This window comes from Grampus griseus, assembly GCF_964374135.1.
Source record: "Grampus griseus genome assembly, chromosome: 8".
Classification (NCBI taxonomy): domain Eukaryota; kingdom Metazoa; phylum Chordata; class Mammalia; order Artiodactyla; family Delphinidae; genus Grampus; species Grampus griseus.
The window spans coordinates 18,443,585-18,462,493 of record NC_139002.1 but is presented as its reverse complement, the minus strand read 5'-3'; the positions used below and the strand labels follow the sequence as shown (position 1 = coordinate 18,462,493).

The 18,909-nt window shown below is 37.3% G+C and overlaps 1 pseudogene across 1 annotated transcript; it reads right to left on the bottom strand.

Annotated features, from left to right (window-relative positions):
* Window positions 1-52: 52 nt before the first annotated feature.
* Window positions 53-1,242, bottom strand: LOC309825647 (NXPE family member 1-like; annotated as a pseudogene). The gene is made up of 2 exons: window positions 1,112-1,242; window positions 53-777 (listed from the first exon to the last, which is right to left on the bottom strand). The product of its transcript is annotated as an NXPE family member 1-like (transcript).
* Window positions 1,243-18,909: the final 17,667 nt, after the last annotated feature.

Sequence of the window (18,909 nt, the reverse complement as noted above, 5' to 3'; positions counted from 1 at the left end):
TAGGCAATGTAGCTCTGCCTGTGGGCACCTCTCAGGGTATCTAAAATTATACTTAGCTGTGAAAAAAAGCTTCTTCCTTGACAGTAAGATAAGAAATTTCTCCATTCCTGGTGGTCATGTCAGTCAGGGCCTCACAGAGTGTGTGTTGAGGTCAGAAAGTAGAATTCTTGGACACGAGTATCCAGGTTCTCACACAGTTCAGCACTTGAATTTAAAACCAGGGCACAAACAGTATTGACATGGGAGGTACCACTGGCAGACTGGCCCGTGAAGATCACCCTGTCATAGCCTTGGTTCCTTGCCCTCCCGAGAGCCTACACCCCTTCACTGGGGAGGATGAGCAGGAGAGACAGAGACACCCGGCCCTCCCAGAACAGGGTGAAGCTGACAAGGTAGGTGCCATTGTTGAAGTCTGTCACCTTTCCCGAAACGCCTGCCTTCAGGGCTGGGGAGGACATCCTGGCCCTCAGGAAACCCCCGCCATATTCCTTCCTGCGTCCCAAGTGGTCCCTCACCTCCAGCAGGACGTCTAGCTGATCCTCCCTGCAGTATGTGTCTCGAGGGCTGAGGAGGGTGGCTTTGCTGTGTGTGGCGCTTGGTGGTGGAGCTCACGTGGGTGAAGGGTCTGGGTGGGGTCAGCTGGGATCCATGATCCCCTTTATTCTCAGCTCAGTCTCTGTTGGTGACTTTGACAGGCTCGGTGATGTTTTAGGGTATGGGGACTTTGTGGAGCTGTTCCAGTGGCGGAGGGAAATGGGTAAGTTAGAGTGAACCAAACTGAAGGGGCAAGGAATGAGACATACTATGAAATGAACCTGTCCAAATAATTTTTACTTCTTCTGTGTTTGAATATTTATTTACATATTATCATCAATTTTATTTAAACTCTGACAATTTTGAATAAAATGTATACTACACGTTTATCTTTAACCTCAGTGTTTTTGAGAATGCCTGAACAGTTGTAGATAAATATATTAAATCCAAAATAGAGAGCTCAGAGAATACTTATGAGTAATAAATTGATTCCAGTGCATTTACTCTTCCTTTTCTTATACATCTTATCACCAGTCATCATTACCTTCTGTTAGTTCTACTTATGTATATCTTTTACCCTTGTCTAATAGTCTTTTCTTCCCCAACTGTATTATAGTTCAAGTCACCATTGTTTATTTCCTGAATTGTAGAAGTCATTCCAAGGGTCAAAGCTTCAGTTCCGCTTTCTCCCCAATTAATTTTCTCCATTGTTGCTAAATCAGTCCTTCTCAAGCAAAACTCTCTTCACGTCCCTCCCTGCTTAAATCCCTTCAATGGCTTCTCATTACCCTGAGGGTAAAGTCTAATTTTGATATGGCTTTATGCTATGACCTCTTTTTTAACTCTCTCTAGTTCCTGCCACTCCTTTTTTGCATTCTATTGATACATTTTAATGAGTAACTGTTTTTATTTTCTGGAGCTGACCTTCCTTTCCTTCAGTTCTCACTCTTTATTAATACACCTCTTCCAGGATGGCTGGCCACCTCCACATTTTCCCCCAAACCACCTAAACATCTGTTAACTTCTTACTGAAAAATCTTTAGAACCTTAGAGGTTCCTTTTTATCCTTTTAGCACTAGATCATGTTTTTATAGGTTCTCAAATTCAGTAATTTCCAAATCTTATCGATAGTCAGAAGTGCCTGCAAACTTTTCTAAAAATATGGATTCTCAAGCTGCAGCCCAGATCAGCTGAATCATAATCACTAAATGCCTTGCCCGAGAGTTTATGTTTTTCAAAAGCCTCACATGAAATCAAGTCAGGTAATTGTGAGAACAATGGTTATAGACTGGTGGTTGTCAACGCTTTTGTACTTTAGAACACACGTAAAGCTTAGACAAAAAAAATAGGTCCACTGCACCCCAGCAATAAAATCAATAAGACCCACGTGGTTGGTACAAAGCAATAGAGTAAATCAAAAGGGACAAGAAACAAGAAAATGAGATATAATTAAAAATAAAAATGAACAGAACCCAAGTTCCTTTCGAGGTCAGGAATAAGACAAAAATGTTATCCACTTTAGAAGTCCTGAACAATAAAACAAAACAAACAAACAAACAAGTGTATGAGAATTGTAAGGGAAGAAGCAAACTGTCTTATTTTTCATTTTTCTTTTCTTTTTTAATTTTATTTTTTGCAGATGTTGTTATTGTCCACCAAAAAACCCCCACCAGAATTAGCAAATTGTTAGCATTTACAGAGTCACAAAGGAGCTGGATACAAAATAAACTTGTAAAGATAGCATTTATCTATACCAGTAATAATCACTGGAAAATACAATAGGAGATAATCTCTGACCTTGTTGGAGGCATTTTGAAAACTCTTTTAAAGAACATTTTTAAAAGACCTTGAATGAAAAGCTTTAACATTTTTAAAAGTAGTAGAGCCTAATATTATAAATTTGTTAATTTTCCCTCAAATAATTTAAAAATTCTATGTATTTATTTTTTTAATTGAAGTATAGTTGATTTACAATATTGTGTTAGTTTCAGGTATACAGCAAAGTGATTAGGTTATATCTATCTATCTACCTACATATTTCTGATTATTTTCCATTATAGGTTATCACAATGTATCAAATATTGTTTCCTGTGGTATACAGTAAGTCTTTGTTGCTTATCTGTTTGATGTACAGTAGTCTGTATCTGTTAATCCCATACTCCTAATTTATACCTCCCCCTGCCTCTTTTTCCCTTTTGGTAACCATAAATTTGTTTTCTATGTCTGTGAGTCTGTTTCTGTTCTGTGTATAGATTCATTTGTATTATTTTTTAGATACCACATACAAGTGAGATCATATAAATTTGTCTTTTTCTGACTTCACTAAGTATAATATTCTCTAGGTTCATCCATGTTGCTGCAAATGGCCATATTTCATTCTTTTTTAATGGCTGAGTAATATTCCATTTTATATACATATACCACCTCTTCTTAATCCAGTCATCTGTTGATGGGTACTTGGGTTGTTTCCATGTCTTGGCTATTGTAAATAGTGCTGCTGTGAACATTGAAGCACATGTGTCTTTTCTAATTATAGTTTTCTCCAGATATATTCTCAGGACGGGAGTTGCTGGATCATATGGTAGCTCTATTTTGAGTTTTTTAAGGAACCTCCATACTGTTTTCCATAGTGGCTATACCAATTTACATTCCCACCAACAGTGTAGGAGGGTTCCCTTTTCTCCACACCCTCTCCAGCATTTGTTATTTGTAGATTTTTTTGATGATAGCCATTCTGATAAGTGTGAGGTGATTTCTAATTGTGGTTTTGATTTGCATTTCTCTAATAATTAGTGACGTTGAGCATCTTTTCATGTGCCTGTTGGCCATCTGTATGTCTTCTTTGGAGAAACGTCTATTTAGGTGTTCTACCCATTTTTTGATTATGTCGTTTGTATTTTGTTACTGAGTTGTATGAGCATTTGTGTATTTCAGAAATTAAGCCCTGGTCACTTGCATCGTTTGCAAATATTTTCTCCCATTCTGTAGGTTGTCTTTTCATTTTGCTGATGGTTTTCTTTGCTGTGCAAAACCTTATATGTCTGATTAGGTCCCATTTGTTTATTTTTGCTTTTATTTATATTGCCTTGGGAGACTAACCTAAGAAAACATTGCTATGGTTTATGTCAAAGAATGTTTTGCCTATGTTCTCATCTAGGAGTTTTACGGCATCATGTCTTGTATTTAAGTCTTTAAGCCATTTTGAGTTTATTTTTGTTTATGGTGTGAGGAAGTGTTCTCACTTCATTGATTTACATGTGGCTGTACAGCTTTCCCAACACTAGTTGTTGAAGAGACTATCTCTTCTCCATTGTATATTCTAGCCTCTTTGTCGAAGATTAATTGACCACAGGTGTGTGGATTTATTTCTGGGCTCTCTATTCTGTTCCATTGATCTATATGACGTTTTTGTACTAATACCACATTGTTTCTTTTTTTTGGCCATCCTCACAAAATGTATTTATTTATTTATTTTCTTATTAGTCATCCATCTTATACACATCAGTGTATACATGTCAATCCCAATCGCCCAATTCATCACACCCCCACCCCCCGCCGCTTTCCCCCCTTGATGTCCATACGTTTGTTCTCTACTTCTGTGTCTCAATTTCTGCTCTGCAAACCAGTTCATCTGTACCATTTTCTAGGTTCCACATATATGCATTAATATACGATATTTATTTTTCTCTTTCTGACTTACTTCACTCTGTATGACAGTCTCTAGATACATCCATGTCTCTACAAATGACCCTATTTTGTTCCTTTTTATGGCTGAGTAATATTCCATTGTATATATGTACCACATCTTCTTTATCCATTCGTCTGTCGATGGGCATTTAGGTTGCTTCCATGACCTGACTATTGTAAAATAGTGCTGCAATGAACATTGGGGTGCATGTGTCTTTTTTGTGTGTGTGTGGTACACGGGCCTCTCACTGTTGTGGCCTCTCCCGTTGCGGAGCACAGGCTCCGGACGTGCAGGCTCAGCGGCCATGACTCACAGGCCCAGCCGCTCCGCAGCATGTGGAATCTTCCCAGACCGGGGCACGAATCCGTGTCCCCTGCATCGGCAGGCGGACTCTCAACCACTGCGCCACCAGGGAAGCCCTGCATGTGTCGTTTTGAATTATGGTTTTCTCTGGATTTATGCCCAGTAGTGGGATTGCTGGGTCATATGGTAATTCTATTTTTAGTTCTTTGAGGAACCTCCATACTGTTCTCCATAGTGGCTGTATCAATTTACATTCCCACCAACAGTGCAAGAGGGTTCCCTTTTCTCCACACCCTCTCCAGCATTTGTTGTTTGTAGATTTTCTGATGATGCCCATTCTAAGTGGTGTGAGGTGATACCTCACTGTAGTTTTGATTTGCATTTCTCTAATAATTAGTGATGTTGAGCAGCTTTTCATGTGCTTCTTGGCATCTGTATGTCCTTTTTGGAGAAATGTCTATTTAGGTCTTCTGTCCATTTTTTGATTGGGTTGTTTGTTTTTTTTAATATTGAGGTGCATGAGTGGTTTATATATTTTGGAGATTAATCCTTTGTCTGTTGATTCATTTGCAAATATTTTTTCCCATTCTGACGGTTGTCTTTTCATCTTGTTTGTAGTTTACTTTGCTTTGCAAAAGCTTTTAAGTTTCCTTAGGTCCCATTTGTTTATTTTTGTTTTTATTTCCATTACCCTAGGAGGTGGATCAAAAAAGATCTTGCTGTGATTTATGTCAAAGAGTGTTCTTCCTATGTTTTCCTCTAAGAGTTTTACAGTGTCCAGTGTTACATTTAGGTCTCTAATCAATTTTGAGTTTATTTTTGTGTATAGTGTTAGGGAGTGTTCTAATTTCATTCTTTTACATTTGCTGTTCAGTTTTCCCTGCACCACTTATTGAAGAGACTGTCTTTTCTCCATTGTATATCCTTGCCTGCTTTGTCATAGATTAGCTGACCATATGTGTGTGGGTTTATGTCTGGGCTTTCTATCCTGTTTTTGTGCCAGTACCATATTGTCTTGATCACTGTAGCTTTGTAGTATAGTCTGAAGTTAGGGAGCCTGATTCCTCCAGCTCCGTTTTTCTCCCTCAAGACTGATTTGGCTATCCAGGGTCTTTTGTGTCTGCATACAAATTAAAAAATTTTTTGTTCTAGTTCTGTAAAAAATGCCATTGGTAATTTGATAGGGATTGCATTGAATCTGTAGATTGCTTAGGGTAGTATAGTCATTTTCACAATATTGATTCTTCCAATCCAAGAACATGGTATATCTCTCCATCTGTTGGTATCATCTTTAATTTCTTTCAACAGTGTCTTATAGTTTTCTGCATAAAGGTCTTTTGTCTCCCTAGGTAGGGTTTATTCCTAGGTATTTTATTCTTTTTGTTGCAATGGTGAATGGGATTGTTTCCTTAATTTCTCTTTCAGATTTTTGATCATTAGTGTATAGGAATGCAAGAGATTTCTGTGCATTAATTTTGTATCCTGCACCTTTACCAAATTCATTGATTAGCTCTAGTAGTTTTCTGGTGGCATCTTTAGGATTCTCTACGTAGACCTTAGACCTGTATTGCTGTAAACTTCCCTCTTAGAAGTACTTTTGCTGCATCCCTAGATTTTGGAAAGTTGTGTTTTTATTTTCATTTGTCTCGAGGTATTTTCTGATTCCCATTTTGATTCCTTCACTGACCCATGGGTTTTTTAGTAGCATTTTGTTCAGTCACCCCATGCTGTGTTTTCTCCGTTTTTCTTCCTGTAGTTAATTTCTAGTTTCATGCTACTGTGATTGCAAAAAATGCTTGATATAACTTCTGTCCTCCAGAGTTTGTTGAGACTTGTTTTGTGACCTACCATGCGATCTGTCATGGAGAATGTTCCATGTGGTCTTGAAAAGAATGTGTATTCTGCTATTTTTTAATGGAAAGCCTTGTAGATGTGTGTTGACTCCAGTGGTCTAACGTGTCATTTAAGACTGCTGTTACGTTACTGATTTTCTGTTTGGATGGTCTATCCATTGATGTAATTAGGGGTGTTAAAGTCCCCTGCTATTATGCTATTATTGTCAATTTCTCCATTATGTCTGTAAATATTTGCTTTATATATTTAGGTGGTCCATGTTAGGTGCATGTATGTTAATAAGTGTTACATCTTCTTCTTGTATTCATTCCTTTATCATTATATAATTCCCTTCTTTGTCTTTTTTTATAGTCTTTGTTTTTAAAGTATTTTTTGTGATATGAGTATTGCTATACCTGCTTTCTTTTTGTTTCCATTTGCATGAAATATCTTTCCCCACCCTCTTGCTTTTATGCTGTGTGTGTCTTTAGCTCTGAAGTGAGTCTCTTGCAAGCAGCATATGCGTGGGTCTTGGGTTTTTGTTTTTTGTTTTTTTTTTAATCGGCCACACTATGTCTGTTGTTTGGAACATTTAGTCCATTGAGTTTTATTTTTTTAAGATTTAATTTTATTTATTTTTGGCTGCATTAGGTCTTCATTGCTGCATGTGGGCTTTCTCTAGTTGTAGCAAGCAGGGGCTACTCTTTGTTGTGGTGTGCGGAGTTCTCATTGCAGTGGCTTCTCTTGTTGCAGAGCATGGGCTCTAGGCGTGTGGGCTTCAGTAGTTGTGGCGTGCAGGCTCAGTAGTTGTGGCTCATGGGCTCTAGAGCACAGGCTCAGTAGTTGGGGTGCACAGGCTTAGTTGCTCCATGGCATGTGGGATCTTCCCGGACCAGGGCTTGAACCCATGTCCCCTGCATTGGCAGGCAGATTCTTAACCACTGCACCATCAGGGAAGTCCCTCCATTGACATTTAAAGTGATTATTGTAAGGTATGTACTTAGTGCTATATTGTTACTTGTTTTCTGGTTGTTCTTGTAGTTCTTTTCTGTTCTTTTCTTCATGTTTTAGTTTCTTCCCCTGTGGTTTGATGATTTTCTTTAGTGGTATCCTTGTGTTCCTTTCTGTCTAGTTTTTACGTATCTATTATAGGTTTTTGGTTTGTGGTTACCATGGGGTTTAATATATGTTAACCTATAACTATATCTTTTAAACTGGTAGTCATTTAAGTTCAAACATATTCTAAAAGATCTATAATTTTTACTCCCCTCACCCATGTTTTGTGTTTTTGATGCCATATTTTATATCTTCATGTTTATCCCTTAACTCTTTACTTTAATTATAGTTGATTTTACAAATTTTTGTCTTTTAATCTTTGTACTAACTTAAGTAGTTGATCCACAGGCTTTACTATATATCTGCCTTTCCTAGTGGGATTTTTCTTTTCCTATAGATTCTTTTTTTTGACTGTATTAGTGAGATTTTACTTAAAGCATTTTGAAATTTTTTGTGAGGGGGCTTGAAGATGGCAGAGATAATGTTTTACAAAAGAATTTTTTCCCCCATTATTTTTCTCCTGGGGAGAAAATAGCATCTTTTCAGATGGGCTCTTCCTCTTCTACCCTTGACTTAAATGTCCTCGGTGTTATAGATTCTTACTTCTAGTTGTAGCCTTTTCTTTTCCACTTAGAGACAACCCTTGAACATTTCTCTTAAAGTAGATTTAGTATCGATGAACTCCTTTAGTTTTTGCTTGTCTGAGAAGTTCTTTATCTCTCCTTCAATTCTAAATAATAATATTCCTGGTAAAGTATCCTAGATTGCAGATTTTTCCATTTCAGTACTTTGAATATATCATGGTGCTCTCTTTTGGCGTGCCATGTTTCTGCAGAAAAATCAGCTGATTTTGTATGTGACTGTTTGTTTTTCTCTTGTTACTTTTAGAATTCTTCTATTTCTTACTTTTGCCATTTTAATTATATGTTGTGTTCTGGGTTTGTTTGGGTTCATCTTGTTTGAGACCCTCTGTGCTTCCTGTACCTGGATATGTTTCCTTCTTCATGTTTGGGAACTTTTCAGCCATAATTTCATCAAATGCATTTTGATCCTTTTCTCTCTCTCTTCTCCTTCTGGGCCCCTTACAGTACCAGTGTTAGTATTCTTGATGTGGCACAGGTCCCTTAAACTGTTCTCATTTTCTTAATTTTTTCTTCTCTTTGTTGTTCTGATTAGGTGATTTCCATAATTCTATCTTTCAGACCACTTATGCATCTTCTGTATGAGCTAGTCGGCTGTTAATTCTTACCAGTGTGTTTTTCATTTCAGTTATTGTACTCTTCAGGTCTGACTGGTTCTTTTTTTATATTTTCCAATTCCTTGTTAAAATTCTCACTGTGTTCATCTATACTTTTACCTAATTCTGTTAGTGTTCTTATTACTAATTCTTTGAACTCCTTATCTTGTACATTATTTCTGTTTCATTAGTGGGGTTTTTTTTAAAGGGGTTTTCTCTTGTTCTTTCATTTGAAACAAATTCCTCTGTCTTCTTATTTTGCTTAACTTCTCTATGACATTAGGTCAAATATTACCTATTTTGATCTTGAACCAGTATCCTTATGTGGAAGCATCCTTACACAGTCTGTGTGTTCCCAGTGAGTTTGTTTGGAGAGCTGGATCTGGCATAAGCATGAATCATGTCTTCCCCCAGGGCATGCTGGCGGCTATCGCCTTGGTAGGAGGTGGGGCTGGAGACTGAAGGACTAGAACTGGAGCTAGGTGTGAGCCTTGGTTTCTCCTCTTCTCAGTCGCCACCACCTCCCTATTAGGGGTGGGGTCTGTTCCCTAGTTACTAGAGCAGATGCCTTGAGGTTTGGGTCTGAGGTGGTTCCATTCCCTCTAAGTGTGTGCTCTCCCCATTCTCAGCAGCAGCATTCTTGCTCTAGAGGTGAGCTATGCTGGAGCAAGAGGGGCTACTGTGGGCACTTGGTGTGGGTAGAGGCATGAGCTGTGGTAGTCCTGGCCTCAGTCAGAGTTCCAGACCACTTCCTATGTGCTGCCTCCACAAGTGTCAGCAATGGCCACTCTTGCCCCATTTAGATGCCATTCTGGGTCTGAGCCAGCTCTGTCCCTCACAACTGCACACTCCCCTCAGCCACTACAGCTGCTGCTCTAGTGTGGAGCTTTGCCATGGGGCTAGAGTGGGCGCATGACTCAGGCTGGGGCTTGTGCTGGGGTGGTTGTAGGAAACTGGCCAGAGTCCTGTGCAATTTCAGTCAGCTTCCTCCACTTTGTTTTGGGAGTAAGCAAGTGTGTGTGTGCTCTTCATGAGCAGAGTCTAGGTTTCTTACAGCCCTCTTGTTTGTCCCACTGATTTTCAAACCAGCTAAGGGGACTCATCTTCCTGATGTCAAACCCCCAGGTTTGGGTTGCCCAATATGTGTCTCTACCTTAGATCCTTCGATCCTCAGGGAGGATCTCTGAGCTTGTGTAATCCCCCTCCTCATCTTTGTCCCCTACCAGGGGTGCCGGTCCTGACCTGATTGCTTCTCTTCCCTTCCTACCCAACTCTGTGTGGATCTTTCTTACAGCCTTGGTTGTACAAGAGTCTTTCTGCCAGTCTCCAGTTTGTTTTCAGTGAGAATTTTTCCACATGTAGATGTATTTTTGATGTGTTGGTGGGGGGAGGTGAGCTCCACATCCTCCTACTCTGCCATCTTGATCTCCCCCTGATTGGAATTCTTAACACTTAGAGTCCTTAAGTCCAAGTGGAAACTAAGAGGTTAGCAATTGTGGACTGTTGGTCACGCTAGCATTCTGATAATTGCCAAATTTATAAATACATTTAATAATTTCTGGATGTATATTCTTCCTTATAGTAAATTTTTCAATGCCTCAAAAAACATGTTTACTAATAAACCCAAATATCTTTAGTTCCTCTGTAAAAGGAAGCCAAAAGTGGTTAAACCTATGTTCAGTAATTAATGTTTCAGTATTTTATCTTAGTTGAAAATGATCTAGCTATTCGATGAATAGTCATCATTTAACTTATCTCAATATAACTTTAACATTTCAAGTTTTTAAAAAGATTTAGAAACAATTTTTATGTAGACTTATCATAAAGCATAATTACTGTTGAAAATTTCATTAATAAACTTTTATATGTATTTAATTTACTTATTCTTGGCAATCATGTTTAGATTACTTATGAAAGCTTCACGTGACATTAAATGCTAATCATCATCTTATCTTTCTTGCTGACAAATTATGTAACAGAGATCATGTGAGCTTATTTAACTTTTAGTAAACCGAGGTAGAATAGAAGTTGTATATCTATATTATATTTGAATACGAAAACTTCCTGTTTTAATTAAACCAACAAACTTAAACTAGCTTTTATTTACTAAAGATTATCCTAGATCACATGAACCTGAAAAACATTTCAGTAATTTCTATATTCCTGAGAGTATATTTAATTTAAGTCAATCAAACAGAGCTCTTTACAAATTCATTTTGGCAATACCACCCAGAGGTAGAAAAATATCACATATCTATAACATGCATACATAGACATACATAAACATACAGACAGATGCAAGCAGAGATCTTACAGCTTTCATTTAAAAATTTTAGCCATGACACATATATGATAATGCAAAACTCACTAGTTTATAAAAGAACAGCTGGATCCAAATTGTGTATCTGGCAGGTAGAATAAGTTCAGGTTACTTGCTCAGGTGGCTTAAACTTTTCACTAATATTGGTAATGAAGGTTTTTAAGATTTTTTTTATTCACCTAGTTTCCAAATAGCCTTTTTTTTCTCTCTCTTTTTTTTCCCCTTCTGATAAGAATGACCTCCCTGAAGTTTGCATTTTAAAGAGATGGCCCTCATTTCCTAGAGAAGACAGGGTAGAACATTTAAATATATCTCAAAGGCACAGAGAAAGAATATAAGTTTCTCCAAGAAGGGCTTTTGTTTCCTAAAGCCTGAGTTTTTTCAATACCTACAAGCCTTTTGAGATGAAGACGGGATGTTTGGGGATTGGTAAAAAAGGATAGCGGAGATTTTTCGTTCTTCTAAAGACTCAATTTGTAAGACAAGTTGTACAAGTTGTCTTCAGTTTGTCAGACAGTTTTTAATTCCTCAAAGATTGGGTTGAGGGACTTCCCTGGCGGTCCAGTGGTTAAGACTTTGCCTTCCAATGCAGGGGGTGTGGGTTCAATCCCTGGTTGGGGAGATAAGATCCCACATGCCTCGAGGCCAAAAAGCCAAAACATAAAACAGAAGCAATATTGTAATTGCTTCAATAAAGACTTTAAAAATGGTCCACATCAAAAAATCTTAAAAAAAAAAAAAAAGAGTACATTATCTTCAATTTGCTTCTTTATATTTAGCCGAAGATCTTCAGCTAAGATAGAAGTGAAAAGGTTCCTAGGTTCTCTTTGTAATGTTTCAGTAAATCCTCCCACAAAGGGTTCAGAATGTTTTTCTTTCCCTCTGGGCATGTAGTTTCATTTTAGATTAGGGGCATGGCCAAAAAGGAAAGTTCCTATTAGGCTCTGAATATCAGCTTTTAATTTGGTCAAATTCTGGGAATTTCCCAGTGGTTAGGACTCCATGCTTTCACTGCCCTGGGCCTGGATTCAGTCCCTGGTCAGGGAACTAAGATCCTGCAAGGCCACGTGGTGGCTTTATTTTAAGATAAAATAAAATAAAAATTGGCCAACTTCTCACCATAAAGCTACTTTAAAAAATCCTTTCAAATATCTTGTTAGGTTTTAGCCAGGACAAATAGTATTTACTCCTGACCGTACTGAACAACTCCATGGACATAAGAAGTGTTCCCAAAGAGGGTGCAAAACATACTACTTTCCCCAAATTCAAAGATAACCAAGAGAAAGAAAGACAATTGCCCTGAGAGCTGGCAGCAGTTGGTTGTACCCTAGCTGTAAATGGAGTGCAAACCCACATTTCTGTCCAGCCATGTGTAGTCAGTGGGGTGTGAGCCACAATTCTATCTGGGCATTTTTTAAAAAAAATTTTATTGAAGTATAGTTGATTTACAGTGTGTGTTAATTACTGCTGTACAGTAAAGTGATTCACTGTACATTATATATGTATATTATATATATTCTTTTAAAAATATTCTTTTCCATTATATATGTATATTATATATATTCTTTTTAAAATATTCTTTTCCATTATGGTTTATTATAGATTATTGAATATAGTTCTCTGTGCTATAGAGTAGGACCTTGTTGTTTATCCATTCTATATAAAACAGCTTACATCTGCTAACCCCACCTCCCATTCCATCCCTCTCCCTTGGTAACCACCAGTCTATTCTCTATGTCTGTGATTCTGTTTCTGTTTCATAGATAGGTTCATTTGTATCATATTTTAGATTCCACATATAAGTGATACTATATGTTATATGTCTTTCTCTTTCTGACTTACTTCACTTAGTGTAATAATCTCTAGTTGTATCCATGTTGCTGCAAATGGCATTATTTCATTCTTTTTTTTATGGCTGACTAGTATTCCATTGTATTGATATATATGTACCGCTTCTTTATCCATTCATCTATTGATGGAAGATTAGGTTCTTTCCATGTCTTGGCTATTATGAATAGTGCTGCTATAAACGTAGGGGTGCATGTACCTTTTTTGTTCTGTTTTTTTTTTTCTTTCTTAACATCTTTATTGGAGTATAATTGCTTTACAATTGTTTGTTAGTTTCTGCTTTATAACAAAGTGAATCATCTATACATATACATATATCTCTATATCTCGTCCCTCTTGCGTCTCCCTCCCACCCACCCTATCCTATTCCTCTAGGTGGTCACAAAGGACTAAGCTGATTTCCCTGTGCTATGTGACTGCTTCCCACTAGCTATCTACTTTACATTTGTTAGTATATGTAAGTCCATGCCACTCTCTCACTTCATCGCAGCTTACCCTTCCCCCACCCCGTGTCCTCAAGTCCATTCTCTATGTCTGCATCTTTATTCTGGTCCTGCCCCTAGGTTCTACAGAACCATTTTTTTTTTTAGATTCCATATATATGCGTTAGCATACAGTATTTGTTTTTCTCTTTCTGACTTACTTCACGCTGTATGACAGATTCTAGGTCCATCAACCTCACTACTAATAACTCAATTTCGTTTCTTTTTATGGCTGAGTAATATTCCATTGCGTATATGTGCCACATCATTATGCATTCATCTGTTGCTGGACACTTAAGTTGCTTCCTTGTCCTGGCTATTGTAAATACAGCTGCAATGACCATTGTGGAACATGACGCTTTTTGAATTATGGTTTTCCAGGGTATATGCCCAGTAGTGAGATTCCTGGGTCATATGGTAGTCCTAATTTTAGTTTTTTAAGGAACCTCCATACTGTTCTCCATACTGGCTGTATCAATATACATTCCCACCAACAGTGCAAGAGGGTTCCCTTTTGTCCACATCCTCTCCAGCATTTATTGTTTGTAGGTTTTTTTGATGATGGCTATTCTGAATGGTGTGAAGTGATACCTCATTGTAGTTTTGATTTGCATTTCTCTAATGATTAGTGATGTTGAGCATCTTTTCATGTGTTTGTTGACAATCTGTATATCTTCTTAGGAGAACTGTCTGTTTAGGTCTTCTCCCCATTTTTGGATTGGGTTGTTTGTTTTTTTGATATTGAGCTGCATGAGCTGCTTGTATAGTTTGGAGATTAATCCTTTGTCAGTTGTTTCATTTGCAAATATTTTCTCCCATTCTCGGGTTGTCTTTTCATCTTGTTTATGGTTTCCTTTGCTGTACAAAAGTTTTTAAGTTTCATTAGGTCCCATTTGTTTATTTTTGTTTTTATTTCCATTTCTCTAGGAGGTGGGCCAAAAAGGATCTTGCTGTGACTAATGTCATAGAGTGTTCTGCCTGTGATTTCCACTAACAGTTTTATAGTGTCTGGCCTTACATTTAGGTGTTTAATCCATTTTGAGTTTATTTTTGTGTATGGTGTTAGGAAGTGTTCTAATTTCATTCTTTTACATGTAGCTGTCCAGTTCTCCCAGCACCATTTACCAAAGAGGCTGTCTTTTCTCCATTGTATACTCTTGCCTCCTTTATCAAAGATAAGGTGACCATAAGTGCATAGGTTTATCTCTGGGTTTTCTATCGTGTTCCATTGATCTATATTTCTGTTTTTGTGCTGGTACCATACTGTCCTGATTACTGTAGCTTTGTAGTATAGTCTAAGTCAGGAAGCCTGATTCCTCCAGCTCCGTTTTTCTTTCTCAAGATTGCTTTGGCTATTTGGGGTCTTTTGTGTTTCCATACAAATTGTGAAATTTTTTGTTCTGTGAAAAATATCAGTGGTAGTTTGATAGGGATTACACTGAATCTGTAGATTGCTTTGGGTAGTATAGTCATTTTCACAATGTTTATTCTTCCAATTCAAGAACATGGTATATCTCGCCATCTGTATCATCTTTAATTTCTTTCATCAGTGTCTTATAGTTTTCTGCATACAGGTCTTTTGTCTCCTTAGTTAGGTTTATTGCCAGGTATTTTATTCTTTTTGTTGTAATGGTAAATGAGAGTGTTTTCTTAATTTCACCTTCATATTTTTCATCATTAATGTGTAGGAATGCAAGTGATTTCTGTGCATTAATTTTGTATCCTGCTACTTTACCAAATTCATTGATTAGCTCTAGTAGTTTTCTGGTAGCATCTTTAGGATTCTCTATGTATAGTATCATGTCATGTGCAAACAGTGACAGTTTTACTTCTTCTTTTCTGATCTGGGTTCCTTTTATTTCTTTTTCTTCTCTGATTGCTGTGGCTAAGTCTTCCAAAACTATGTTAAATAATAGTGGTGAGAGTGAGCAGCTTTGTCTTGTTCCTGATCTTAGAGGAAATGGTTTCAGTTTTCACCATTGAGAACGATGTTTGTGGTGGGTTTGTCATATATGCCCTTTATTATGTTGAGGTAGGTTCCTGCTATGCCTACTTTCTGGAGAGTTTTTATCATAAATCGGTGTTGAATTTTGTTGAAAGCTTTTTCTGCATCTATTGAGATTATCATATGGTTTTTATCCTTCAATTTGTTAATGTGGCATATCACATTGATTGATTTATGTATATTGAATAATCCTTGCATTCCTGGAATAAACCCCACTTGATCATGGTGTATGATCCTTTTAATGTGCTGTTGGATTCTGTTTGCTAATATTTTGTTGAAGAATTTTGCATCTGTGTTCATCAGTGATATTGGCCTGTAGTTTTCTTTTTTGGTGACATCTTTGTCTGGTTTTGGTATCAGGGTGATGGTGGCTTCATAGAATGAATTTGGGAGTGTTCCTCCCTCTGCTATGTTTTGGAAGCATTTGAGAAGAATAGGTGTTAGCTCTTCTCTAAATGTTTCATAGAATTTGCCTGTGGAGCCATCTGGTCCTGGGCTTTTGTTTGTTGGAAGATTTTTAATCACAGTCTCAATTTCAGTGCTTGTGATTGGCCTGTTTATATTTTCTGTTTCTTCCTGGTTCAACCTCGGAAGGTTGTGCTTTTCTAAGAATTTGTCCATTTCTTCCAGGTTGTCCATTTTATTGGCATATAGTTGCTTGTAGTAATCTCTCATGATCCTTTGTATTTCTGCAGTGTCAGTTGTTGCTTCTCCTTTTTATTTCTAATTCAGTTGATTGAGTCTTCTTCCTTTTTTTCTTGATGAGTCTGGCTAATGGTTTCTCAATTTTGTTTCCCTTCTCAAAGAACCAGCTTTTAGTTTTATTGATCTTTGCTATTGTTTCCTTCATTTTTTTTCCATTTATTTCTGATCTGATTTTTATGATTTCTTTCCTTCTGCTAACTTTGGGGTTTTTTTTTGTTCTTTATTTCTCTAATTGCTTTAAGTGTAAGGTTAGGTTGTTTATTTGAGATTTTTCTTGTTTTTTGAGGTAGGATTGTATTGCTATAAACTTTCCTCTTAGAAGTGCTTTTTCTGCATCCCATGGGTTCTGGGTCATTGTGTTTTCATTGTCATTTTTTCTCTAGGTATTTTTTTATTTCCTGTTGATTTCTTCAGTGATCTCTTGGTAATTTAGCAGTGTATTGTTTAGCCTCCATGTGTTTGTATTTTTTACAGTATTTTTCCTGTAATTGATATCTAGTCTCATAGCGTTGTTGTCAGAAAAGATACTTGATACGATATCCATTTTCTTAAATTTACCAATGCTTGATTTGTGACCAAAGATATGGTCCCTCCTGGACAATGTTCCATGAACACTTGAGAATAAAATGTATTCTGTTGTTTTTGGTTGGAATGTCCTGTAAATATCAATTAAATCCATCTTGTTTAATGTGTCATTTAAAGCATGTGTTTCCTTATATATTTTCATTTTGGATGATCCGTCGATTGGTGAAAGTGGGGTGTTAAAGTCCCCTACTATGATTGTGTTACTGTCCATTTCCTGTTTTATGGCTGTTAGCATTTGCCTTCTGTATTGAGGTGTTCCTATGTTGGGTGCATAAATATTTACATTTGTTATGTCTACTTCTTGGATTGACCCCTTGATCATTATGTAGTGTCCTTCTTTGTCTCTTGTAATAGTCTTTATTTTAAAGTCCATTTGTCTGATATGAGAATTGCTACTCCATGTTTCTTTTGATCTCCATTTGCATGGAATATCTGTTTCTATCCCCTTACTTTCAGTCTGTATGTGTCCCTAGGTCTGAAGTGGGTCTCTTGTAGACAGCATATATATATTGGTCTTGTTTTTGTATCCATTCAGCCAGTCTGTGTCTTTTGGTTAGAGCATTTAATCGATTTACATTTAAGGTAATTATCGATATGTATGTTCCTGTTACCATTTTCTTAATTGTTTTGGGTTTGTTTTTGTAGGTCTTTTCCTTCTCTTGTGTTTCCTGACTAGAGAAGTTCCTTTAGCATTTGTTGTAAAGTTGGTTTTGTGGTGCTGAATTCTCTTATCTTTTTCTGTCTGTAAAGGTTTTTTAAATTTCTCTGTCAAATCTGAATGTGATCCTTGCTAGGTAGAGTAGTCTTGGTTGTAGGTTTTTCACTTTCATCCCTTTAAATATGTCCTGCCACTCCCTTCTGGTTTGCAGAGCTTTTGCTGCAAAATCAGCTGTTAACCTTATGGGGATTCCCTTGTATGTTATTTGTTGCTTTTCTCTTGCTGCTTTTAATATTTTTTCTTTGTATTTAATTTTTGATAGTTTGATTAATATGTGTCTTGGTGTGTTTCTCCTTGGATTTATCCTGTATGGGACTCCATGCGCTTCCTGGGTTTGATTGACTATTTCCTTTCTCATGTTAGGGAAGTTTTCAACTGTACTCTCTTCCAATATTTTCTCAGACCCTTTCTTTTCTCTTCTTCTTCTGTGATCCCTATAATTTGGATGTTGGTGTGTTTAATGTTGTCCCAGAGGTCTCTAAGTCTGTCCTCAATTCTTTTCATTCTTTTTTCTTTATTCTGCTCTGCAGTACTCATTTCCACTATTTTGTCTTCCAGGTCACTTATCTGTTCTTCTGCCTCAGTAATTCTGCTATTGATTCCCTCCAGAGAATTTTTAATTTCATTTATAGTGTTGTTTATCATTGTTTGTTTGCTCTTTAGTTCTTTTAGGTCCTTGTTAAATGTTTCTTGTATTTTCTCCCTTCTATTTCAAAGTTTTTGGATGATCTTTATATCATTACTCTGAATTGTTTTTCAGGTAGACTGCCTATTTCCTCTTCTTTTGTTTGGTCTGGTGGGTTTTTACCTTGCTCCTTCATCTTCTGCATATTTCTCTGTCTTCTCATTTTGTTTAACTTACTGTGTTTGTGGTCTCCTTTTTGCAGGATGCAGGTTCATAGTTCCCTTTCTTTTTGTTGTCTGCCCCCAGTGGGTGAGGTTGACTCAGTGGGTTGTGTAGACTTCCTTGTGGAGGGGTCTGGTGCCTGTGTTCTGGTGGGTGGGGCTGGACCTTGTCTTTCTGGTGGGCAGTGCTATGTCCGGTGGTGTGTTTTGGGGTTTCCGTGAAGTTAGTATGATTTTAGGCAGCCTCTCTTCTAATGGTGGGTTTGTGTTTCTGTCTTCCTAGTTGTTTGGCATGGGGCATCTAGCAGTAGAATTTGCTGGCTGTTGGGTGGAGCTGGGTCTTAGTGTTGAGACGGAGATCTCTGGGAGAGCTCTCACTGATTGATATTACATGGGCTCAGGAAGTCTCTGGTGGTCCAATGTCCTGATCTTGGCTCTCCCACCTTGGAGGCTCAGGCCTGACGCCAGGCCAGAGCACCAAGTCCCTGTCAGCCACATGGGTCAGAAGATAAGGGAGAAGAAAAAGAAAGAAAGAATAATAATAAATAATAATAAATTGAAAAAAAATTATTAAAATGAAAAAATAATAAAAAAACAAAAGAAGAGAGCAACCAAACCAATAAACAAATCCACCAATGATAACAAGTGCTAAACACTAAACTAAGATAAACATAAAAATCAGAAACAAATCAGTTGCCAACAGCAAGCCCCAAGTCTCCAGTTGCTTCCAAATCCACCGCTACAGTTTT